Source organism: Moschus berezovskii, chromosome 6 (assembly GCF_049115385.1).
Source record: "Moschus berezovskii isolate FMDL1 chromosome 6, NW_MosBer_1.0, whole genome shotgun sequence".
NCBI classification, from domain to species: domain Eukaryota; kingdom Metazoa; phylum Chordata; class Mammalia; order Artiodactyla; family Moschidae; genus Moschus; species Moschus berezovskii.
Window position 1 is genome coordinate 34,796,803 of NC_142465.1, and position 26,506 is coordinate 34,823,308.

The 26,506-nt window shown below is 42.0% G+C and overlaps 1 protein-coding gene and 1 long non-coding RNA gene across 4 annotated transcripts in view; one reads left to right on the top strand and one right to left on the bottom strand.

Moving 5' to 3' along the window:
* Positions 1–22,180, top strand: part of LOC129536763 (uncharacterized) — a 44,764-nt gene extending 22,584 nt beyond the window's left edge. Inside the window, exons 2-3 of the long non-coding RNA XR_008681867.2 lie at positions 10,114–10,257; positions 22,042–22,180. This is a non-coding gene — a long non-coding RNA (uncharacterized LOC129536763). The remainder of the gene's footprint in view (positions 1–10,113; positions 10,258–22,041) is intronic.
* LOC129536762 (tubulin alpha-1C chain-like) overlaps positions 1–26,506 on the bottom strand; it is a 90,813-nt gene that overhangs the window by 31,101 nt on the left and 33,206 nt on the right. For 2 of the 3 annotated variants that reach the window (XM_088836939.1, XM_055395854.2), the window contains exon 2: positions 15,693–15,836. The gene's annotated coding sequence lies outside the window, so the exon portion shown is untranslated. Of the gene's footprint in view, positions 1–15,692; positions 16,064–26,506 lie in introns of those variants that run through there. The other variant, XM_055395855.2, reaches the window with a different exon arrangement.

Here is a 26,506-nt window from a genome sequence, read left to right on the forward strand (position 1 = left end):
ACTGCAAGGAGATCCAACCAGTCCATTCTAAAGGAGATCAATCCTGGGTGTTCATTGCAAAGATTGATGCTAAAGCTGAAACTCCAATACTTTGGTCACCTCATGCGACGAGCTGACTCACTGGAAAAGACTCTGATGCTGGGAGGGGTGAGGGGCAGGAGGAGACGGGGACGACAGAGAATGAGATGACTGGATGGCATCACCGACTCGATGGACATGAGTTTGAGTGAACTCCGGGAGTTGGTGATGGACAGGGAGGCCTGGCGTGCTGTGATTCATGGGGTCGCAAAGAGTCGGACACGACTGAGCGACTGAACTGAACTGAACTCAACTGAACTGAATCCTATTAGCACGATGTCAAAATTTGGGATAATTCTTCTTAACCATTTACCTATTTGTGATTATCCCACGCACTCCTGTTTGTCTTCTAGCTTCTGACAATACACTGTCCATGCTCTTATTCATGGTCAATATTTCCACTTGTATATGAAAGGCAAAGATATACCCAACTGAATTCAGAGTACCAGAGAATAGCAAGGAGAGATAAGAAGGCCTTTTTACTTGAACAATGAAAAGATGTAGAGGAAAACAATAGAATGGGAAAGACTAGAGATCACTTCAGGAAAACTGGAGAGATCAAGGGAACATTTAATGAAAGAATGGGCACGATAAAGGAAGAAATGGTAAAGACCTAAAAGAAGCAGAACAGACTAAGAAGTGGTGGCAAGAATTCAGAGAAGAACTAAACAATAAAGGTCCTAATGAACCGGATAACCACGATGGTGTGATCTGGGTCTGTGCCTAGACCCAGACATCCTAGAGTGTGAAATCAAGTAGGCCTTGGGAAGCACTGCTACAAATAAAGCGAGCTATTTCAAATCCTAAAAGACGATGCTATTCAAGTGCTGCACTCAATATGCCAGCAAATTTGGAAAACTCAGCAGAGGCCACAGGACGGGAAAAGGTCAGTCCTCATTCCAATCCCAAGGAAAAGCAATGCCAAAGAATGCTCAAACTGCACTGCACAATTGTGCTCATCTCACACGCTAGCAAGTTCAGTTCAGTTCAGTCGCTCAGTCGTGTCCGACTCTCTGCGACCCCATGAATCACAGCACGCCAGGCCTCCCTGTCCATCACCAACTCCCGGAGTTCACTCAAACTCATGTCCATCGAGTTGGTGATGCCATCCAGCCATCTCATTCTCTGTCATCCCCTTCTCCTCCCGCCCCCAACCTTTCCCAGCATCAGAGTCTTTTCCAGTGAGTCAACTCGTCGCATGAGGTGGCCAAAGTATTGGAGTTTCAGTTTTAGCATCAGTCCTTCCAATGAACACCCTGGATTGATCTCCTCTAGAATGGACTGGTAATGTTCAAAATTCTTCAAGCTGGACTTCAGCGGCAGGTGAACCAAGAACTTCCAGATGAACAAGCTGGGTTTAGAAAAGGTAGACAAAACAGAGATCAAATTGCCAACATTCGTTGAATCATAAAGAAAGCAAGGGAATTCCAGAAAAACACTTATTTCTGCCTCATTGATTACACTAAAGCTTTTGACTGTGTGGATCACAACTAACTATGGAAAATTCTTAAAGAGATGGGAATAACAGAGCACCTTACTTGTCTCCTGAGAAACCTGTATGCAGGTCAAGAAGCAACAGTTAGAACTGAACATGGAACAACTGACTGGTTCCAAATTGGGAAAGGAGTAACGTCAAGGCTGTATACTGTCACCCTGCTTATTTAACTTATATGCAGAATACATCGTGCTAAATGCTGGGCTGGATGAATCACAGCTAGAACCAAGATTGCCAGGAGAAATATCAACAACCTCAGATATGCAGATACCACCACTCTAATGGCAGAAAGCAAAGAGAAACTAAGAGCTCTCTTGATGAAAGTGAAAGAGGAGAGTGAAAAAACTGGCTTGAAACTCAGCATTCAAAAAACTAAGATCATGGCATCCAGTCCCATTACTAAATGCAAACAGATGGGGAAAAAGTGGAAGCAGTGACAGATTTTATTTTCTTGGGCTCCAAAATCACTACAGACGGTGAATGCAGCCATGAAATTAAAAGATGCTTGCTCCTTAGAAGAAAAGTTATGACCAACCTAGACAGCATATTAAAAAGCAAAGATATCAATTTGCCGACAAAAGTCCGTATCGTCAAAGCTATGGTTTTTCCAGTAGTCGTGTATGGATGTGAGAGTTGGACTATAAAGAAAGATGAGCGCTGAAGAACTGATGCTTTTGAATTATGGCGCTGGAGAAGACTCTTGAATCCCTTGGACAGGAAGGAAATCAAGTCAGTCAATCCTAAAGGAAATTTACGCTGAATATTTATTGGAAGGACTGATGCTGAAGCTGAAGCTCTAGTACTTTGGCTACCTGATGTGACGAGCCAACTCAGTAGAAAAGACCCTGATGCTGGGAAAGACAGAAGACAAAAGGATAAGAGGGTGGCAGAGAATGAAATGGTTAGATAACATCAGCAACTCAATGGATATAAATTTGAGCAAATTCTGGGAGACAGTGAAGGACAGGGGAGCCTGGTGTGCTGCAGTCCACAGGGTCACAAAGAGTCAGACACAACTTAGCAACTGAACAACAACATTATATCCCATCCGCTTTTGCCCACTCAAGGATTTTACTCTAGTGCTTCTCTTTTCTGTCTTCTGCATCAATTTCCCACCTCTAGTCTATGTTTTCTTTTAGCATTAAGACCTGCTCCTCCATCTCCAAAGCAAACCTCTTTCGAGTTCGCTTCTGCCTGTAGCTATTATCCCATTTCTCTCCTTATCATCATAGCAAAGAATTATGTACCACCAATACCTCCAGTTGCTGCCCCTTATTCCTTGAACCCAGGAATCAGCCTTTAACCCTCACCACTTCTCCAAAGGTCACCCATGACCCCAGTTTACCAAATCTAATGGTCAGTTCCCAGTTATTTTACTTAAAATATCAGCATCATCTGACACTGTGAAGCACTTCACTTAACACTTTCTTCATTAGGTTTTTTTTCTGGCTTTCTTCCTGGCTGTAATTTCTCAGTTGCCATTGTTGTTTCCTTCTTGGTCTCCTAAACTCTTCCAACGATTTATTATTATTATTAGCTGTACCATGTGGCATGTGGAACCTTAGTACCGTGACAAGGTAGCAAACCTGTGCCCCCTGCAGTGGAAGTGTGGAGTCTTAACCACTGGATCATCAAGAAAGTCCCTCCTAAACTCCTAATGTCAAGGGTTCAAGGTCTCCTTTCATTTCTATGTACAGTGACTCCTTACTCATCCAGTCTGTTGATTTGAGGGAAGTTCATAACATTGTACAGGAGGCAGCGATCAAGACCATCCCCAAGAAAAGGAAACCCAAAAAGGCAAAATGGTTGTCTGAGGAGGCCTTACAAAGAGCTTACAAAAAAGAAGAGAAGTGAAAGGCAAAGGAGAAAAGGAAGCTATACCCACCTGAATGCAGAGTTCCAAAGAATAGCAAGGAGATATAAGAAAGCCTTACTCAGTGATCAATGCAAAGAATTAGAAGAAAACAACAGAATGGGAAAGACTAGAGATCTCCTCAAGAAAATTAGAGATACCAAGGGAACATTTCATGCAAAGATGGGCACAATAAAGGACAGAAATGGTATGGACCTAACAGAAGAGAAGATATTAAGAGGTGGCAAGAATACACAGAAAAATTATACAAACAAGATCTGACCCAGATAACCATGATGGTGTGATCACTCACCTTAGACCCAGACATCCTGGAATACAAAGTCAAGTAGGCCTTAGGAAGCATCACTACAAGCAAAGCTAGTGCAGGTGATGGAATTCCAGTGGAGGTACTTCAAATCTTAAAAGATGATGCTGTGAAAGTGCTGCACTCAATATGCCAGCAAATTTGGAAAATTCAGCAGTGGCCACAGGACAGGGAAAGGTCAGTTTTCATTCCAATCCCAAAGAAGGGCAATGCCAAAGAATGTTCAAACTACTGCACAATTGGACTTATCTCACACACTAACAAAGTAATGCTCAAAATTTTCCAAGCCAGGCTTCAACAGTATGTGAACTGAAAACTTCCAGATGTTCAAGCTGGATTTAGAAAAGGTAGAGGAACCAAAGATCAAATTGCCAACATCCGTTGGATCACCAAAAAAGCAAGAGTTCCAGAAAAACATCTACTTCTGTTTTATTGACTATGCCAAAGCCTTTGACTGTGTGGATCAACAAATTGTGGAAAATTCTTCAAGAGATTGGAATACCAGACCACCTTACCTGCCTCTTGATAAATCTGTATGCAGGTCAAGAAGCAATAGTTATAACTGGACAAGGAACAACAGACTGGTTCCAAATTGGGAAAGGAGTACGTCAAGGCTGTATGTTGTTACCCTGTTTATTTAACTTATATGCAGAGTACATCATGCGAAATGCCAGGTTGGATGAAGCACAAGCTGGAATCAAGATTGCTGAGAGAAATATCAATGACAGGACTGGAAAAGATCAGTCTTCATTCCAACCCCAAAGAAAAGGAATGCCAAAGAATGCTCAAACTACCGCACAATTGCACTCATCTCACACGCTAGTAAAGTCATGCTCAAAATTCTCCAAGCCAGGCTTCAGCAATATGTGAACCATGAACTTCCAGATGTTCAAGCAGGTTTTAGAAAAGGCAGAGGAACCAGAGATCAAATTGCCAACATCCACTGGATCATGGAGAAAGCAAGAGAGTTCCAGAAAAACATATATTTCTGTTTCATTGACCATGCCAAAGCCTTTGACTGTGCGGATCACAATAAACTGTGGAACATTCTGAAAGAGATGGGAATACCAAACCACCTGACCTGCCTCTTGAGAAACCTGTATGCAGGTCAGGAAGCAACAGTCAGAACTGTACATGGAACAACAGACTGGTTCCAAATAGGAAAAGGAGTACGTCAAGGCTGTATATTGTCACCTTGCTTATTTAACTTATATGCAGAGTACATCATGAGGAACGCTGGGCTGGAAGAAGCACAAGCTGGAATCAAGATTGCCGGGAGAAATATCAATAACCTCAGATATGCAGATGACACCACCCTTATGGCAGAAAGTGAAGAGGAACTCAAAGGCCTCTTGATGAAAGTGAAAGAGGAGAGTGAAAAGGTTGGCTTGAAGCTCAACATTCAGAAAACAAAGATCATGGCATCTGGTCCCATCACTTCATGGGAAATAGATGGGGAAACAGTGGAAACAGTGTCAGACTTTATTTTTTGGGGCTCCAAAATCACTGCGGATGCTGACTGCAGCCATGAAATTAAAAGACGCTTGCTCCTTGGAAGGAAAGTTATGATCAACCTAGATAGCATATTAAAGAGCAGAGACATTACTTTGCCAACCAAGGCTATGGTTTTTCCTGTGGTCATGTATGGATGTGAGAGTTGGACTGTGAAGAAAGCTGATCGCCGAAGAACTGATGCTTTTGAACTGTGGTGCTGGAGAAGACTCTTGAGAGTCCTTTGGACTGCAAGGAGATCCAACCAGTCCATTCTAAAGAGATCAATCCTGGGTGTTCATTGGAAGGACTGATGCTGAAGCTGAAACTCCAATACTTTGGCCACCTCATGCGACGAGTTGACTCACTGGAAAAGACTCTCATGCTGGGAAGGATTGGGGGCAGGAGGAGATGGGGATGACAGAGAATGAGATGGCTGGATGGCATCACCGACTCGATGGATATGGGTTTGAGTGAACTCCGGGAGTTGGTGATGGACAGGGAGGCCTGGCGTGCTGTGATTCATGGGGTCGCAAAGAGTCGGACACAACTGAGCGACTGAACTGAACTGATCAATAACCTAAGATACACAGGTGACGCCACTCTTATGGCAGAAAGTAAAAAGGAACTGAAGAGCTCTTGATGAGAATGAGACTGAAAAAGCTGGCTTAAAACTCAGCATTCAAGAAACTAAGCTCATGGCATCTGGTCCCATTGCTTCATGGCAAATAGATGGGGAAACAATGGAAACAGTGACAGACTTTATTTTTTGTCTGTGATAAAATCACTGCAGATGGTGATTGCAGCCATGAAATTAAAGATGCTTGCTCCTTGGAAGAAAAGCTATGACCAACCTAGACAGCATGTTGAAAAGCAGAGACATTATTTTGCCAACAAAGGCCCATCTAGTCAAAGCTATGGTTTTTCCAGTAGTCATTTATGGATATGAGAGTTGGACTATAAAGAAAGCTGAGTGCTGAAGAATTGGTGCTTTTGAATTGTGCTGTTGGAGAAGACTCTTGAGAGTCCGCTGGACTGCAAAGAGATCAAGCCAGTCAATCCTGAAGGAAATCAGTCCTGAATATTCACTGGAAAGACTGATGCTGAAGCTGAAACTCCAATACTTCTGCCAACTGATGCAAAGAACTGACTCATTGGAAAAGACCCTGATGCTGGGAAAGATTGAAAGCAGGAGATGAAGGGGACGACAGAGGCTGAGATGGTTAGATGGCATCACCGACTTGATGGATATGAGTCTGAGCAAGCTCTAGGAGTTGGTGATGGACAGGGAAGCCGGGCATGCTGCAGTTCATGGGGTTGCAAAGAGTTGGACACGACTGAGTGACTGAACTGAAAGGTATACCAATAGATACGTGAATCGCCAGCTTAGAATGCTTTCCAGAATTGCACACCCATATATCCAACTGCCTGTTGGAATTCTCTGCTTAGATATCTAATAGATTCTTAAATCTAAATTCTTAATCTTTCTGCCTAAACATGCTCCTCCTTTTCCCATCTCAATTAATTGCAGTGTCATTCTTCCTGTCACCTGGGCCCAAAACTTCGGAGTCATCACTGACTCGTCTTTTACTATCACTCCCAGCGGTATGTCAGCAAATCCCATCAGCTCTACCTTGAAATACATCTACTGCATTTCCACTTTTCATTATCTCCACTATAGCCACTCTGAACCAGTGCCACTTTTTGTATTAAACAAATATTTTTAGTGTGCCATTTAAGTCTTATGTAGGTTTACTATATATTTTAAAATTATTTTCTTAATGGTTACTATACAGATTATAAAGTACATCTTAACTCACTACTATCTATTGCAAATTAATCCTAACTTAATTTCAGGAAAATATAGAAACTTTGGTCCAGTATAACTCTACCCACACTTTCTATTGTGCTATAATAAATATTAATATCTCAAATATATCTTCATATTAACACAATATGATTTATCATATACTATAGAATATGGGTAGTTATATCTATACTACCCAATATATTATTAGGTATTATATTATTTCACATTATAATTCATCAATATAGTGTTATAATTATTGCTTCATACAATTTCATATTTCTAAAAGAAGTTTTGTGAAGAAACAAGAAATATATATTTACATTGTCTTTTGCAATGTTGAGTTAGTTTCAGGTGGACAGCAAAACTGATTCAGAAATATACATACATATTCTTTTTCAGATTCTTTTCCCTTATAGTATATTATAAAGTATTGAGTGCAGAGCTATAGCACTATATAATCCTTTATATGAACCCATTTCCAGTTCTCTTCTTCTTTTTAAAAATTTTTATTTATTCATTTCTTCCTTTGGATTTGAGTTAATACCATCTAATATTCTTTCCTGTCAGCCTGAAGAACTCCTTTCAGCATTTCTTGAGGGCAGGTTCCTCAAAATTGTTTATCTGGGTATTTCTTAATTTCTTTCATTTTTGAAGGAAGCTTTGCCGGATTTAAAATTCTTGGTAGACAGTTTTGTCTTTCACACTTTGAATATTCCATTCTACTGCCTTCCAGCCTTCATTTTTTCAGATGAGAAATTAGTAATTACACTGATGTTCCATTGTACATGATGGTGGGTTTCTTTTGATGCCTTAAAGATTTTTTGTTGTTTAACAGTTTGCATGCTGTGTTTAGGTGTGGATCTCTGCAGTTATCTTAGTTGGGTTGGTTGAGCTACATGCATGTGTAGATTAATGTTTTCAATCAAATTTGCCAAGTTTTCAGACATTATTTTCTCAAATTTTTCTTTCCTCTTCCATTACACGTATGTTGGTCTGTTGTCCCACAAGTCTCTGAGACTCCGTTCACTTTTGTTCCATTCTCATTCTTCCTGTTCTTCAGTAAATAATTTCTGTTGCTCTCTCTTCAAATTCACCGCTTCTTTTTTCTCTGCTATCTTGAATCTGCTTTTCAGCCCTTCTAGTGAATTTTTCAAGTATTGCTTATTTCTACATTTTTAATCATTAAAAATTTTTTAAATAATGTGTTTTCTTATTGAGTATCTTCATTTATTAATATTACTGTCCTACTTTCTTAAGATTCTTTAAACACAATTTCTTCTAGTTATTTGAACATAATTGCTTTGATATCTTTGCCTGCTAAATCCAAATTCTGGGGACATTCAGAGAGAGTTTTTTGCTTTTCCTCAGAATGGGTCGTACTTTCCTATCTTTGTGTATTTTATTTGAAAGCTAGATTTTTAAATACTGTGCTGTAGCAACTCTGTATTCCAATTTTTCTCCCTCCAGGCTATCTTCTGTGTTTGTGTGTTTAGTAAGTTGCTTTAGTTAAATCGATTAAATCTGTCTCCTTTGAAGGGTATGGCTACTGATATAGCCTCTGCTCAGTTTATTTTCTCGTTTTTACTTTTTAAGTCTGGCTTCCTAGGGGTCATCCCTGTGTCTAAGTAGCCTAATGGTTAGCTAGTGTTCGGACAGAAATTGGCTTCTGTCCTCTGGTAATGGGTGTGTGGGCAGGGGAGCACATTTAAAGTTCAGGCTGTTTTCAATCCTATTTGAGTTTTTACTTTTACTTTTAGTTTTTCCTTTTACTTTCCATTGGGCCCTTTCATAGCTCCTCCATGTACAAATCCTCACGGTCAGCCAGGAGTATGTGGCTATCTTAGACCCTCTATTCTCAATACTCTTCCCCCAACCACAACCACAATCTTGGGTTAGTAGAACCATTGGTCCTCTCCTGCTCCCTAAGTGAGCCCTCTGACTCTGGCAGCAAAGCTGCCAGTCCTCACAGTATCCCTGCCCCTGGCAAAATCTCCATGGTGACTAGGCTGGCAGCAGGGCTGGAAAATGGGAGCATCTTCAAGCAAGCGTGTCACAGATTCCCACCGTTATTACTACATTTCAGCAATTGTTCAAACACAAACACTTCTCAGATTATTCTACACCTTTGGTCGATTTTCAAGGTGCTAAAATGGCTGTCCTCATCAGTTTTTTTCCAGCTTTGTAGTTGCTTTTTGGGAGAGTTGATTTGCCCACCTCCTCACTCTACCACACCTAGAAGTCCCACCCCCTCAATAAATATTTGAATAATGAGTGACTAAACCCTGTGTTATCTGTCTTCCACTCCACCACACTACTGAGACTCTCCATCAAAAATTATCAGGTGCCTCCCGGGCAGTCAAACAGGCTTTGAGTAAAACAGACATCAGCTGAATTCTGAGTCTGCCACTCGGCAATTGTGTACTTGGGAAGTGTACTTATCTTGCCCAAGTCTTGCTTTTTTCTTCTGTTAAATGGCTAAAACAACACCTATGGATAGATAATAATGCACTTCAGGTACAGAGCTCTCGGGTAGGAAGGACAGGACTAGCCAGGGGTGGGATGGAATGAATCTACCTGGGAAACTAACCCAGGTTTCTATATTATTATTTTGCCTGTTTCTTAAAAGATCTCACATCAGGGGTCGCTGCAAGTTTTGTGAACGTTTCTGTTGCTGGATTTACGGTTAAATGAAGCACGTGGTTGAAGGATGAACTTTCTGAGTTTTCACACTGTCCCAGACTCCTCTTTGCAGAACTTTAAACCTTAGGCCCTGGTTGGTTCATTGTGTTAAATCCATTATGAGAATGTTATTTAAAGCTTTCCTATAATTGCAACCTCCACTAATTATTCAATACTGTAGCAGCAAAGTATTATTTGTAAGAATTTGATTCTTTTCATACTTATATCCACTATATCTGGCATTCTAATCAGTAAAATGATGCAATAAAATCAATATCATTAAAAAAAAATACCTATGGTGTTACTGTGAGTAGGGAGGGATGGGAGGCAGCATCTTGATGAACGTTTCAGGATTCTCTTCCAACAGTGTTTCTGCTTTTCAGGAAGGCTATGCTTCCATTCAGATGGAGCCTGGGACTCTTTTGGACCTCTTTTATCACCCTCACACCCAACAGAGACATAACTGGTGAGAATGCACGGATAATACCATGAAAATCCTTTGGGAGTACATCTATTATACACAACTGGTAAGGTATCATTATGCCTTATTATGATGTTCTTTGGACACTTTTAAAAATACCTCTCTCTCTGGGAACTTCTGATCACAGTAGAATTTCTAAATATGGAGAAGCTACTGAAATTACTCCCCTAACTTCCTTTTTCCCTGGACATTTTAACCTTTATGTTGATATCTTCTGAAAGACCAACACAAAAATAGATAAACCCTTCTTAATCACAAACATTCAGCTTTTAGGTATTTCTTCTAAGAACAGAAGAGCATGATCCCTGCCCCAATCAGAAATAAAACATAAATTTGGTGGTTCAAGATGGAGAAACAGGAAAGACTAAATAGAATGCTTAGAATTTGAAATGACAATAGCGTGGCAAGGCTTCCCTAGTGGCTCAGTTGGCAAAGAATCTGCCTGCAATGCAGGAGATCAGGGTTTGATCCCTGATCGGGAACATCCCCTAGAGAAGGAAATGGCAACCCACTCCAGTATTCTTGCCTGAAGAATCCCATGGACAGAGGAGCGTGGCAGGTTACACTCCATGGGATCACAAAGAGTTGGACATGACTGTGCAACTAACTTTCACTTTTTTTCACTTTCTAAGAACAGAAGAGCATGGTCCCCCCAATCAGAAATAAAACATCAATTTGGTGGTTAAAGACAGAAAAAGGAACGACTAAACAGAACGCTTGGAATTTGAAATGAAAATAGCAAGGCAAGACTATCACCATCTTAGGGCTTTACTGAAAATTGAGCTCTTTCTGTAGGAAATACATGTTTAAAAACAATAAAAAACAATCACTCTTTCCTCATTCTTTTGTTTTTTAAAAATTATGTATTGATCACTTTGGGCCATGCTGGGTCTTTGTTGCTGTGAGGGCTTTTCTCTAGTTGGGGAGAGCAGGGGCTACTCTAGTGGCGGTGCTCAGGTTTCCTTATGTGGTGGCCGCTCGAGCTGCAGAGCATGGGCTCTCGGGTGCTGGGCTCAGTAGTTGCAACACACAGGCTTAGCTGCTCCGAGGCAGTGGCATCTTCCCGAGTCAGGGGTCGAACCCGTGTCTCCCACATTAGCAGGTGGACTCTACCACAGAGCCAGCAAAGACCCTCCACGTTCTTTTAAACTGATTCCTTTTTGTCCTCCCCTTGCTTAGCTGAGCACTCACTATTGTTACTTGCTTTTGCACCTGTCAGCCAGGCTGCTAGCTCTGACAGAGGAGTACCTCCACGTGTCTCCCTGGACGCCGGGCACTGCTCCTCGTTCTCAGACGTAGGCAGCAATGGCGCTCATTTTCACTCCCTCACCTGGAAACCTTCGGTGACTCTTCACTGTCCCGGAAAGCAGTCCACAGGCTTCTTTAAACTGCATGTGCCTATCACTGGACTAATGTCTGCACATCCTGATACACACACACACGCGTAATTTATTTTTATATTAGTTATACACTATTATACTTCTATTTTATATAAATCATAAACATCTACCAATATAGAGAGTTTAAGAGGATGACATTTAACAAGGAGAATTTGTAATATTTCCTTTCTGTACCTTTCATACACTCCACTCTGAAGACCACTGTTCTGTAGGATAAAATCCAGGGTTTTTTTTAAAACCATAGTCTTCAGGGACTTCCCTGGTGGTCCAGTGGTTAACAGCCTATGCTGTCAATGCAGGGGACCCAGCTTCCATCTATTCCCGGTAAGGGAATTGAGAGCCCACCCACCCGCTGCAATTAAAGATGGGGCATGCTTCAAGGAAGATCCCACATGCTGCGACTAAGACCTAGCACCCAGCATAGCCAAAAAAATAATTAAAACAACAACAATGAAAACAGAAACACAGCCTTCAAGCTGGGATCTAGGTACCCTTAGGGTACACAGCATAGATGGTATAAGAGGCTCCATTTCCAGATTCTGAGCTACCAAATGTGTCCTCTCCTGGAAGTGATCTGTTGGGGCACGGCTGACATGGAGCTGACTTCTCTTTTCCAGCCTCTTCTTTCCAACTGTTCTGACCCTTCAGAAGAGAAAGGCACCACTCAGCCACCCTGAACTCTGATTTGTTACCAAAGGAAGGGATGATTTGAGAATGTACTATGCCCGAGGCAGAGTCTCTTGAGATCCCGGTAAGAAATGCCAAAAAGGGCAGCGCCTTATTTCATCCCCTGAACAGATTCCCAGCAACCCTCTGTGCCCTGGACAGTGACTGTCTTAGAATTAGAAGTCACACGTGAGGTGCTAGAAGACCTTAAAGTAATATAGTGTTCTTAATTTAAAAACAGAGCTAGGGGCTTCCCAACTGGCTCAGTGGTAAGAATCTATTCGCCAGTGCAAGAGACACTGGTTCGATCCCTGATCCAGGCAGATTCCATATGCCAAAGAGCAACTAAGCCTGTGACCACAACTCCTGAGCCTGTGCTCCAGAGCCCAGGAGCCCAACTACTGAGCCCACGTGCTGCAAATATTGAAGCCCACACACCCTAGAGCCTGTGCTCAGCAACAAGAGAAGCCACTGAAATGAGAAGCCAGTGCTCCACAACTAGAGAGTAGCCTCCGCTCGCTACAGCTAGAGAAAGCCCTCACAGCAGCAAAGACCCAGCACAGCCAAAAATAAACAATTACCAAAAAAATTTTTTTAAATGGAGGCTAACTTTTCCTAATAGAAAATAAGCCTACTTAACTGCCTTGTTTGATCACCGGTTTTGCCAACGTAGTGCTATTTTTCATAAGGGACATGGGCTAGCTCTGTGACTCCACCTTGCTGATGAAAATACCCGTACAGTACTTATCTGATAGACAATACACCAGAAAAGTCATCATTCGCAACTATTTCAACTTCTGATGAACACTGCCTTAAAATATTCGTAACCACCTCAGACTCTTTCCCACCTAATCTCTTAGCCTCTGCCTTTAATTTAAAAATGGAGCCAAGGGCTTCAGGCTTTGGCCAAACCACACTCAGGCTGCAGGCCATTCTTCCAAGTCTATACCTGGGTGTTTTCACGTTAGTCCCTCCATCAGAAATACCCTTCCTTGTCATCTCTGTATGCTGAATTCCTATCTAATTATCTGCTTGATCTGAAGCACTAATTAGGCATTGAGGATGCAAAGTAAACATAATAATAGCCTTAACCCTGTCTTCACAGGATTTAAGAGTCTGTTACGGGAGACAGATAAGCAATGACGATATGCTATGACAGAGCTATGATGGGGAACCACAAGGTGAAGGGAACTCAGCAGGGTCACCCTCCCTTCACCCGGGGAAGTCAAGGAAATCTTGGAGGAAGTAGCCAGAAGGACAAGACTCACTGATGAGCAGGAGTTAGCCTGACATTTTGCAGGGAGGGAGGAGAAAAAGACTGACTGGTGCTGAGAGAAGAGCAGAGTTGAATTGACATTGTTAAGGCAAGTCCTCTGTGAAGTCAGGATTTTCATCATGAGAGACACACTTACCTAACCCTAAGGTCCAGACAGAAACTTCTACTAAGCTCAATCTGTTTCATGTCTTTTTGAAAGAAGGATCAGTCTATGGCCATACCACCCTGAACACACCCAATCTCCTCTGACAGAAGGATCGCATTTCTCTCAAAAGCCCAATTTAGAACAGGCTGAAAGTCAAGGGCGAGGTCATCTCTGGAAAAAATTTCCCTTGTGTGTTTTTTTATTTTTTGCCAAACACAAAATATTTGAATCCCAAGCTCAACTGCTGGGGGAATGGGTAGACTTTTTATATTGGGTTCACCAGAAATAGTGCCCAATGAATACTCTTGAGACATCTGTGAGGAAGGCCAGAGTAGTTTGTATATATGGCTCTGTTCTGAGGGTGCTGCTACTGCTGCTGCTGCTAAGTCGCTTCAGTCGTGTCCGACTCTGTGCGACCCCAGAGACGGCAGCCCACCAGGCTCCCCCGTCCTTGGGATTCTCCAGGCAAGAACACTGGAGTGGGTTGCCATTTCCTTCTCCATCTGAGGGTGCAGGCACCCTCTAAACAAACAAGTTAATGAAAGAAGAAAGACCAAAGAAGAGAAAAATTCAGTTTCTAGGGGCTGCTTTGTGCCATGCAAAAGGAAGAGACGGTGAGGGCTTAAACTGTCTGGGTCTCAGCGCTGCACCTCTGCTCCCCTCCTGCACTGTTTCAAGCCAGAGACCACGAAAGTACCTTCACCAAGAGATGCTCAATTCCACGGCCTGTCACCACTCACTCTACTGATGTGCTATAAGTTGTTTGTTTCTATGAAAGGCTCTCCTCAACAAATACCACAGTAGAAGCGAGGTCTAACAGATGCAGCATCAGCCATTAAATAATTCCTCTACTGGTGACAATTTGACACCCAATAACTCTTTGCTCATTCAAAACAGAAAATATACTGAATCTTCTCTGACACAGTCCTTTCTTACATCATCACAGTGGATTGTCATTTTATTTCTCATCCTGATTTCCTAGTTTATTTTCTTCCAGCATCCATTTGGAGGGTTAACATTTTCTCTGTGACACTATTCACTATGGCAGTAGAATCAGGTAGGTCTCATACATGAGGGCTTAGATATACAAGCATCAAAGGATGTCTCTATAAAACACTGACTGTATACAAAAGTCACATGACATGGACCCCAAGAACTGCATCACTAGTCAGGTTCCAACAGGTTCATCTTTTTGAGGAAACCCATTATGAGCTCATCCCAGAAAACAAAAACTCATTTTTGTTAGAATGTTATTATCAAGCTCTGAAGGGTGAGGACTATGTTTGATAACATTTTCCTATTACAAATGTTTACTATCAGTGACACCATATTTTTCCAGATGGGTGGGCCCAACTGTTTTTCTGCTCTATATCTTGCTTTCTTCCAGTTCCCCAGTTTTCTGATTGTGGCCTTTAACAAAGTTCCCAGCAATGGTAAATTGAGGTTTGTTTTGGAGTATGTATATAAATGTGTTTGCAAATAGGTTTAGATCCTGGTGTGGAAAGAGCCTGCAGTCTCCTAAATAGAAAAATCATCAAGTAAATCAGAACTGACTTAAGAGTTTGGAAATTGGTAGTGGGTCTTAGTGACCTTGTATCAAACCATGGCCAAGGCCACATTCCAACACATCCCCACTCCCAGATTAATTTAATTTCTGTCACCCTCTTCATCCTTTAAAATTCCTCCCATTCAGCAAAATCAGTTCCATTCAACAGAACAAATACACTGTGACTTCTGCGTCTTATACCTCCTCATGTGCACTGATGGAAAATACGGTTTTAGTTTTCAGCGTTGCCCCTGAGAGCACTGCAGGGCTCGGGGCTGGGTAATGAAATGAATTAAGCCTTCTCTCCTCCTGAAGCCCCAGGTTTTCCTAACACCCATATACCATATGTCAGTTCATTTAGGCCGGAGGGCTCCTCAAAACTGAGGCCATTTTCTTGCAGGGTCAATTTGGTCTCTTTTTAGACAAGCGGACTGCATTTGAATGTTACCTTGGTGTCAGAGCCTTCTCCGGGCAAAGGGCCGGACGTTCACCTGCAACCCGGCTCCTCCTTCCCCGGCAAGCTCCTTGCAGCTCCAGCAGATGGCGCCGCAGCTGAATTTTCGCGACCCGCTCTCTAAACCGGGAGAAGCGTCTGGAATAAACAGGAAGGGGAATTTGGTTTTTAAAGCATTCTAAGTTTCAACATATATTGCCTTCTTTGTTGAGTCAGAAGATTTTTTTATTTGACTTAAACTGAAATGCATCTGAGATGTTTAAAAAAAAATCAGCGATGACGCAATCCCAAATACGGGGTTGGGGAGGGTTGTTTTGTTTTCTCAAAATTTCCACTCTCACAAATGATTCAGGAAGGAAGTTGTCAAGTAGCATAAACTGTCACAAGAGCACAGGGGTTCAGCAACGCTAGCAGGGTGTGCTCGGTGAAGAAAGGCAGCCTCAAAAGGACCAACAAGGCGTGGCAGGGCAGAGCCTCGCTGGGCCGCAGCGGAAGTGACCTTAGAGGCGGGCGGGGCGCTGGCCGTGGGAAACAGCTCCGCCTGCTGGTCGAAAGAGGAAAGGCTCGGATCTTGCCAGAGGCTGCGGCGTGGCTCCCTGGACAGTTACTCCCCACTGACATTTACAGTCAAGATGCTGCACGTTATGCCCCTTCCCCAATAAAACGGAAAGTAATGGGCACAACCAGATAAGTCTTTCTGTACAGAAGAGAAATCTTCTCTTGTGGTTTGGGAATACAGTGTTTCAAAGACCTTCACTGTTGTTAACGCTTCCTAAAGTTAAAAATGGTGGATTTGATTATTATGGTATAATTGTTACTTAAAGCAACCCATAAGGAGAGTGAAAAATAGAACCCTATAGGGGCTCTCTTTCGTTTATCCCATCCTGCTTAATTTGCAAAATAATAAAAGAGGTTGATCAGAAGCAAGTTGGAAAAAAACAGGCAGAAGGTTGAATTTCAAGGTGATTGGCTTATCATTTCTCATTATGGCCCCTCATTTTTATTCCAGGGTTGTTGCAGTTTCATTTCTAGAGTCCCTCCTCCTCTCCCCACTTCCTTTTTCTTCTCACTCATTTGACAGGAGCCTCCGCAGTCATCGGCCTAGAATACGTCATCGTCATCCACTGGGAGAGAAGTGTGGTACCACCTTTCTCCCCCTATGGCTGAAGCCCGCGGAAAGAAGATGACTGTTGCGTTTCTGCTCCTGACCCAGCGCGATTGCTGGGAACTGTTAACCTGCAAGATGATGCCAAAGCGCAGCCTCTCTCCTTTAAGCTGTATAGAGTTTTAGGTTGCCCTTCAGTAAGCTGATGCTTTCCCCTACAGAGCCCTGTCCTTCACGTTGCCCAAATGATGTGCTAATAACCTTCTCCTCCCTTCTACTTGCAGAGATTCAGTGCATTAAGCCTCAGAGTTGTGAATCCTGCTTTGTCTTCCTTTAAGGGAGTGAAGACCCATAGGTGGACAATTTCATTTAGATTAGTCACGCTGTTTATCAGGTCGCTGTTCTCTTGACATGAAAATTTCCATCTCCCATCAGGGCATAGGTGTAGCCATTCATTATAGGCTCTGCTTGAAAGCAGGCCCTCTCTTTTGAGCAGTAGCGCCAGAAATTAGAAACCTGACTGGAAGAGAAGCTTCATGAGGGTCCAGAAGGAAAGTTGGGCCCCCAAGTCTTGTTTATGACTACTGTAGCCTTCACAATCTGGACCCAACCAAATGAACACTGAGAGCACAGTGTCTGGAGCACAAAGAAGAGAAATGGATGTATGGTAACTTGACTGAGTCAGGGACAGGATCCAAGACATGCCTGACATTTGTTTATCGGCAGAGAAGCAGGAGTAAAGGAGATGTCTCCCTCAGTGTTACTGTTACAAAAGTGTCCTTCGGGGAGAGGACACAGGAACAGGGCAGCTGATAACATTAATACTGTGCAGGCAAGCACACACCTCCCCACATCCCCAGGACTGCTGAACCATGTGTTATTAAACTAATCGGCAGGGACACAGCTCTGAGCCTCTCCTGCCACAGTCCTCAGAGGGAGTCGGCTCAGACAAAGCCAAGTGGCTTTTCCGAGGGGGAGGGGTGCCTGCTTTCTCTTTGTTCTTCCTTGGAAAATAGGCTCTCTCTTAAGTCTCATAACCAGCTGCTTTCATCTCTCAAAGGAAGGCAAAAAAAGTTAATTCCCAATAAAAATTTGGACAGCATATTTTTCAGAGCCCTGAACTCTGACTGTGAAGTGCAGGGGCAAACTCATTACAATTCTAACACACTGTAAGTTTTATTCTGGGTTTCTAGGCAAAAATTTTAAAAAGATGTCTCTGCTTATCAAATAAAAATATAATAAAAAGGTCATGTTCAGAAAGGGGTAATACAGACAGTGCTTTGAATCCTTCTTAACCTAATAATAGATGTCATGCACTCTATTCTTAAGAATCTCTTGCTCACAGAGGTATGATTTAATGAGCATATTCCTTTGTCTGCTAGGAAATAAGGGCTCTCAGAGAAGTCACACTTTTTTATACTACAAGTGATTTTTTTCTCATAAGAATGATTTAATATAGCTCCTTTAAAGATAAAAACATAAGGTATTGTCTGTCCCTGACTTACGTGTGGAATTAAGAGAAAGGATGCTTGTTCTTGTATCAGGAATAGGCCTGCCACACCCCAGGCACTCAGAGCATCTGCTCCCTGGACTGATTCTTAAACCAAAGCTACACATGGTTTCTGTGCTTGACAGCTGAGGTGGCCTTTTATATCCAGTTGGAATTTCTGTTTGGGCCTGCTTGAATGGGTTTGCCCACACAACAGAAAATGGGCTCTGTTGGTCAGAGGAAGCTTAATGGGCTGAGGACTAGGCTAATATTTTGGAAACGCTGTAGGTTCATTTCCTCCCCAAAATAAAGTAACTTTGTTCTCTTCAAGTGGCATCCTCAGGCTCTTTAAGACAATTCCAACTTTGGGGGATTTTATGTGCTCACTAAATATCAGGTATTTTGTCCAGAGTAACAGAATATCTGCACCTTTGTATTCAATCCTTGGGCCCTGTGGAGAGCAGCTCTCTGCCAGCTCCTGGGGAACCTCGTTCTTCCCAGCAAGTTAAAAAGGAAGTGAGAACAACCTCCAGCCAGGGAACCAGCCCAGTGTAAGTACGTGATTTGATGGCTCAAGTTCTACAGGCAGGCTTCTAAAATGATTCTGAAGCTAGACAAGAAACGAATGAGCAGGTGTTAAAGAATTATGTATACCTTTGTAATTAACAGAAAAATAAAATAGCACTGGGCATGTATAGTCATAATACTACCCTGTGTTTAGGTTATTACCTGTCACCCAGAGAGTATAGTACAGAATGCCTTTCATCTGACAGGTTCAAAGTTCTTTCCAGTGTTAACCTCACACATTAAGGCATTTCAATTTAACAACTAATAAGCACTTTGGGGGCAAGAGCCATGTCTTGCTTGCACTTCCTTTATGTTTTGCACAGTGTGTCCAGCAGGTATTAGGCAGTGGGTGCTCAGGGAATTCTATCTTTTAAAATATATATATATATATAGATAGATAGATAGGCTGTGCTTTAAGCCTGAGGTTAGGCCTGCCTTTTTGTCACATCTGAAGAAAGTGTATAGTGATGCTTTGTGGACAGAAAGTGAAAGTGGGGCTATCGCAGCTTCTCTGATAATGACCGTAGCAGCTGACTTTGCTAGACCAGAAACTGTGTAAACACTTCACACAAATTATCTCATTTAAACCTCACCCCGACCCCTACAGGCTCAGCTGATTATTATTACTATCGTTATTTTACATATGATAAGATATTATTCAAGTCACACAACTAATAGAGAGTCACCTCAGGGACTTGAATCCAGAGAGAGATCCGTCTCCAAGGTGCATTCCTGCTCCAGAGTATCTAATAACGACACTTCTAGTTCCATTGACTACCTTCTTTGAGGGGTTGCCTCACAACATAATATCTAAAGTGGGAGGGAGCGAGGGAAGAAAGTAAGTGAATACAGTTCATACCGTGCGCAGCTCAGTCTGTGTGGCCTGATGGTCTGTCCTGTGTATTATCCCATCCAATCCCCACAGCGCTGTCAAGTTTGTTACTGCTGTCTCTTATGTAAGGAATACATCTCTGGAGAACGGGCTGATTTTTTAAAAAGTAAATGCTAAACGTCTTAGCTGAGAGGCAACAAATCTGAAAACACCGTCCTTGCCCTAAGCCTCTCACCTCAGCTGAGAGTGTTGGTACGAGTTCCTTCCTCTCTTCCTAACACTCCAGTGAGCCATAAAGCCTATGCTTGTCTCTACTTGTCCCATAAATGCAGATACAATTAAATGTTGACTCACTAAGGAATAAGCCATTTCAAAAGCTGAGGCAAGGTAGAGAGGAAACAGTAAAAGGAAATGCTATGTGATGTAACAAAAAGAATGAATTAGATTTAAATATGTGGCTAAGAAAAGATCTCCACAAGACACAGTAAATTTAAAAAGAGAGGAGAGCAAGCTCCAGAATAAAAAGTACAACAATGGTACCATTTATGTTTTAGATGCGAAACAGTATAATATGCATATACACACATCTATGCAAACACACACAGAAAACAATTGGTTACACCTCAAATTGATAATAGGTTTATCCGGAGAGAGGACTGGGTCCAGGCTGAGGTGCATAGTATTGGCAGACTTCTTTGTTATCTTTTTATTAAATAATTTATTCAAATAATGTGTATGTAAGAGAAAAGAAAAAAGAAAAGAAACAAGTGATGCTGTTAGAAAATGAAAAGTTAGCAACAAAAAGTAAATGATACAAATACACAAACTAAAATCCACTGCCTCATTCACGTCCATAAGAGACCAACAGATTAGAAGAGATTCCTTGTGCTGGCATTATCATTATCGATTGTATGGTGTTTTAAATGTATTGTTTCCTGACTCTACCAAAACTACAGGGCTGTGAAGTACACTAGGCTTGGAGCCAGACAACTGGGTACAAGGCCTGACTCTGCATTTCTCTGTAACCTTGGGCTAATTTCTCAGGGCCCTAGTTTCCTTATCTATCAAGATAATAGTAACATACTTCAGAGGGTGCTTTGAGGAGTAAATGAAATAATGCTCAGGAAAGAACAGCAAAATCATGCAGACTGACGTTTATAAATGTGTTTGTGCTTCTTTTCTTCCCATTCTCTCTCCTCCACTTCAGACAATGATTATTTTATGTACCTTTAGATGTCTGAATGCCCCACAATGAAGCAGAGTTAAATTAACAAACCATTAATCTTCAGATAACATTTGCTAATAATAGGCCTCCATTACTTGAAGCTACTGTTATGCACATGTGTAGATTTTAAGCTTAAATAACCTGTATTCATGTATTTATTTTAAGGAATATATCTGTTTGATTCCATCTATAAAATATAATCTTTTCTTATAAAACCTACTTTTGATAGAAAAACTACAATATCCAGAGAGGTCATTTAAAGTATAAGCCAAAAATGCATTACTTTTTTTTTTTGCATCTTAAAATGTGCTTATTTGTGGTCCTACTAAAATTTCAGGCTGTTCTGAAATTTGAGTAGCCAATTATAAACCTTATAATAACAAGGATTGAAAAAATAATAAGAGAAATACTATCACCAGTATAATTAAACATAAAAGAGAAACATGAACACATTAACAAATACCAGTTGCCTGCACACAACAGCACCATGTCCACGCCGCATGATCTATTTTCAATTACAGCCTCACCTTTGAAACAGAGCCAGGTTCTCATCTGCTTTTGTTGGATGTGCCTGTGTTAAAAGGCGCAGGGACCTGAAGATTTCTAGTGAAGTAAGTAAGAATCCAGTTTAAGTTGTTTTGCAGTTTGAGTTCAGAAGGGATTCATATTTAAAGGAACCGGTTCCAAGCAGACAAAGCACGCCTCCCTCCCAAGCTCCTCCACACCATTAAACTGGGCTGTCATTTTAGAGGTGGGCGCTCATTGTTCACTTTCTTCTACTCTAATTAGACTTGACAGATTGCTCTTTCTAGCTAGACTGGCTATTGCCAAGAACAGAGAGGAAGAGATGAGGCCAACCTTGTCTTTATGCCCTTGGAATCAGCTCCCCACCCCCATTTCCAGTCCACAGACACAGAAAGGCATCCCCAGCCACTCAAATCTGTTCTCCTTCTCCTCCAGCCTCCTTCTTACTTGGCCCCTGGCAGTCTCAGCACCACTGACTTTTCTTACTTTCAATACTGTGAGATTCAAACCCTCATAGGCTGTGTGAGTGGAATAAGTGTACCCTAATATTTAATTTATATCTTTTATATTAATACTCTTTTCTTTTTCTTTCTCCTGCAGGCCTGGGGGGAAAACAGACCAGCTTACTAAAGGGAAAGACACTGCAGTTCTACCCAGGAGCAGCAAATACTCATTGCTTCATAAAACAGAGCTCTAGAAGGATTCAGGCCCTGGTACTGCGTCCATGCTTCTGAAGCAAATCCCTCGCCCCCTGCCTTCAGTTTCTCTATCTGTAAAATGCCATCGATGATTCTTGAACCTTTATTATACCATGTCACACTGGTGTTATATAAGAATTAAATAGTAAAATTTTAGGACTGGAAAGAATCTAAGAGATTGTCTAGTCTAGTATCTTTGTTTGGAAGACTGAAAAACAGCCTGAAAGGAGGAGGCTACGGGCGTAGTGTTATGACAGTTCACAGCTTTAAACACATGGTGCTGAACAGTAGCTTGCTAATCAGCTTTGTCACTAACATGCCTTTTCCTAGTTTAGACCATGCTGGATAATAAGCTCTATTGGCCAGGAAAGCAACTTTTTTTCTCCAAGGAAGGAATTCCCCTCACCCAAGAACTGTTTTCAGAAATGCTTCCCTTTACTAAGAAGCAATCCAATGGTCCTGTAATAGAACCTGAGTCACCCGATGCCACATACCTCTCACAGTGGCCCAGGATGACACTCAATAGGCTGAGGTCTGGGGCCCTGCTCTCAAATAAGAGTGGGCCTGTCTTTGACCTAAGCCTGGCTGTGCCTGCAGCCTCAAGAACTGTGCGCAGTAGAGACTGTCAGGAATTTCTTCTTGGAACAAATCTAGTGTTTGTAGGTTGGAATGTAAATCCCTTCATTTATCATTCATTCACTTACAACCTTTTAATAAAAGCCCATGTTTTGCTAATCCCCTGAAAGCTGATAAGACTACTACAATGAGCAGGACCCAGCCTCCAGGAGCTTTAGAAAGAACCAGAAGTGTAAATTGCTTAGGTGCAGTGGAGCATGGTGGGAACCAGGATGGAAGGGGGAGATGGTCAATTTGCCCTGTTGGGGTTTAAGGAATCAGAAAAATGTCATAGAAGAGGTGATACTTGAGCTGAGCTTTGGGAAATGAAGGTTATTTTCCAGGTGGAAGTGCGGCAAGTACATGACATTCAGATAGACGGTGAGTCTGGAGCTTGGTGGTGGGGGGGGAGGGGGCGGGGGTTTTTTTGGTCTGCTTAGTATGAAGAAGCATCGCACTAAACTGGAAATTTAGGTAGAGATCAGTGAAAACAGTATATGACAAATGAAGAAGTTTATATTGTGGCAGCTCATGGGAACCTTTGAAGAGTTTCAAACAGGGGAGTAACATGCAGTCTTGAAAGATGGCTCTGACGGCAGGGTAGAAGATAGAATGGGAAGAAGTAGGAAGAAGCAAGATCCAAGACAATGCAAAAATTTAGGTGAGACAAGACAGCTAATTCAATCTCTTTAAAGAGCCGGGAGGGGGAATTCCCTGGTGGGCCAATGGTTAAGACTCCACACTTCCACTGCATGGGGCCCAGGTTCAATTCCTGGTGGGGAGACTAAGATCCTGCAAACTACAAGGTGTGGTCAAAAAATTATTTAATTTAAAAAATATTTCAATGTGAAGGATCAAAGAAGGGCAACTGTTTTACTTTCCAAGAGGCTTCAACTACATGCAGTGTGTGGACCTTGTCTGGATCTTGATTCAAACAGGCCAGCTGCAAACAGAAAATCTGGAAGAAAAACATAGTATTAGATAATATTAAGGCATCCTTGTTAACTGTGTTAGGTGTGAAAATGCTACTGTGGTAATATAACACAACAGCATACTGAAATGCTTATAAATGACATGTCATGACATCTGGATTTGCTCTAAAACATGGTAGAAATAATAGATGAAGTAGCTATGGGAGAAAGTTATTAATTATTCAGCTCAGAAGATGGTTATGTAGGGTTTTATTACTCTCCATGTATATCCGACACTGTTTCCACTGTTTTTCCATCTATTTCCCATGAAGTGATGGGACCAGATGCCATGATCTTTGTTTTCTGAATGTTGAGCTTCAAGCCAACCTTTTCACTCTCCTCTTTCACTTTCATCAAGAGGCTTTTGAGTTCCTCTTCACTTTCTGCCATAAGGGTAGTGTCATCTGCATATCTGAGATTATTGATATTTCTCCCAGCAATCTTGACTCCAGCTTGTGCTTCTTCCAGCCCAGCGTTCCTCATGATGTACTCTGCATATAAGTTAAATAAGCAAGGTGACAATATACAGCCTTGACGTACTCCTTTTCCTATTTGGAACCAGTCTGTTGATCCATGTAGAGTTCTAACTGTTGCTTCCTGACCTGCATACAGGTTTCTCAAGAGTGTCAGACTTTATTTTTTTGGGCTCCAAAATCACTGCAGATGCTGATTGCAGCCATGAAATTAAAAGACGCTTACTCCTTGGAAAGGAAGTTATGACCAACCTTGATAGTATATTAAAAAGCAGAGACATTACTTTGCCAACCAAGGTCCGTCTAGTCAAGGCTATGGTTTTTCCAGTGGTCATGTATGGATGTGAGAGTTGGACTGTGAAGAAAGCTGATCGCCGAAGAATTGATGCTTTTGAACTGTGGTGTTGGAGAAGACTCTTGAGAGTCCCTTGTACCGTAAGGAGATCCAACCAGTCCATTCTAAGGGAGATTGATCCTGGGTGTTCATTGGAAGGACTGATGCTAAAGCTGAAACTGCAATAATTTGACCACCTCATGTGACGAGTTGACTCACTGGAAAAGACTCTGATGCTGGGAAAGGTTGGGGGCAGGAGGAGAAGGGGACAACCGAGAATGAGATGGCTGGATGGCATCACCGACTCTGTGGACATGGGTTTGAGTGAACTCCGGGAGTTGGTGATGGACAGGGAGGCCTGGCGTGCTGTGATTCATGGGGTCGCGGAGGGTCGGACATGACTGAGCGACTGAACTGAACTGAACTGAACTGATGTATATCTGAAAATCTTCAAAATGAAAAACTAACATTTTGGTAAAGGATTATGAGATGCTAAGGCTTCCCAGGTGGCCCAGTGGTAAAGAACCCACCAGCCAATGCAGGAGATGTGGGTTCGATCTCTGGGTTGGGAAGATCCCCTGGAGAAGGAAATGGCCACCCACTCCAGTAATCTTGCCTGGAAAATCCCTTGGACAAATGAGGTTGGCAGGCTACTGTCCATGGGGTCACAAAAGAGTTGGACACAATCTGGTAAATAAACAATGAGATGCTAAATTAAAGAAATTATATTGAGAATGGAAAGAAGAGAGCTAAAAGAGATAGTAACAGGCAGAATGAACAGTACTCAGTGACTGATTATAAGTGGTTAGTGAAACTGAAGAACTGAAGTGACTTCCAGTGTTTTGCTTGGGTGGGTGGGGAGATAGGAAAGAGTTTACTCTTTCAGGGATGCAGAATTGGACTTTCAGTGAAACATCAACTTAGTGCTTCGCAGTAGGCAACTGGACACACAGATTTATAAAGCTCAGGAGAGCCCCTGGGGCTGGTGGTGTGGATTTGTGAGCTGTCAGCTCACCAGCACTTGGGTTATGATTGAAAGCATTGAAGGAGCATGGCAGGTGAGAAGGGAAGATGGCAGAGAAAGAAGCTCAAGGCATACTTACATTTAAGAAGTGGGGACAGGAAGAATTTACAAAAGAGATTGAGAAGAATGGCCAGAGGTTTATGAGGAGAAACAGGGAAAAATAATTTCTGGAGAATCTGTGAAGAAACAATGGGTCAATAGAATCTAATGTCCCAAGTTAAAACATGAAGCCCATTTGATTTAGCATCTAAATGATAATTGCAAAAAAACATTCAGTAGAGTATAATTCAAAGAGGGAGAATAAGTGATGAAGGGGAGGGTTGGATGGTCCTCATGGGAAGAGAGAGGTGGCTAGAAATGGTTTTTAAATGGATTAGTTCTAGTCCAGTGGGATGATCGATTACCTCTGCTCAAGCAGGTCAGTAGAAGTGAATTCTCGCGAGAAGAAAACAAAACAAAACAAAAAACCAAATTTTAGTTAAGGCAAGGAAGAGAAGGGTATATTCTGCAGAGATTAAGAATGTAGGGTTGCTCCAATAAAGCAAAGATTTAAGATGGCATTAGGAAGAGCGTTTACAAGAAGGTCAGCAGTGTCTGAGAGTCACGGGGGCAGAAGGGGACTCTTGACCTCTGGTTGGCATACTTTAGCAACCTCTTCAGCAGTCATCCATATATAATTCTTTCTACTCTCTGCCATCTTGGAGGTATTGAATCTGGAAAATATTTATAAAGTATAGCTTTGGTCAGGTCAAACCCTTGCCCTAAAATTTTCATTAGCTCCTAATACCTACTGAATTAGGCATAATACAGATATTGAAAGCCCTTCCATAATCTGATTCCAACCTGTTTTTATCAGCCTGATCTTTTGGTGTTTGTTTGCTTGTTTTTGTTTAGTTTCATTCTCATGCACCTTCATTCTAGGGTGCTAGGTTATTTGATATTCTCTGAAT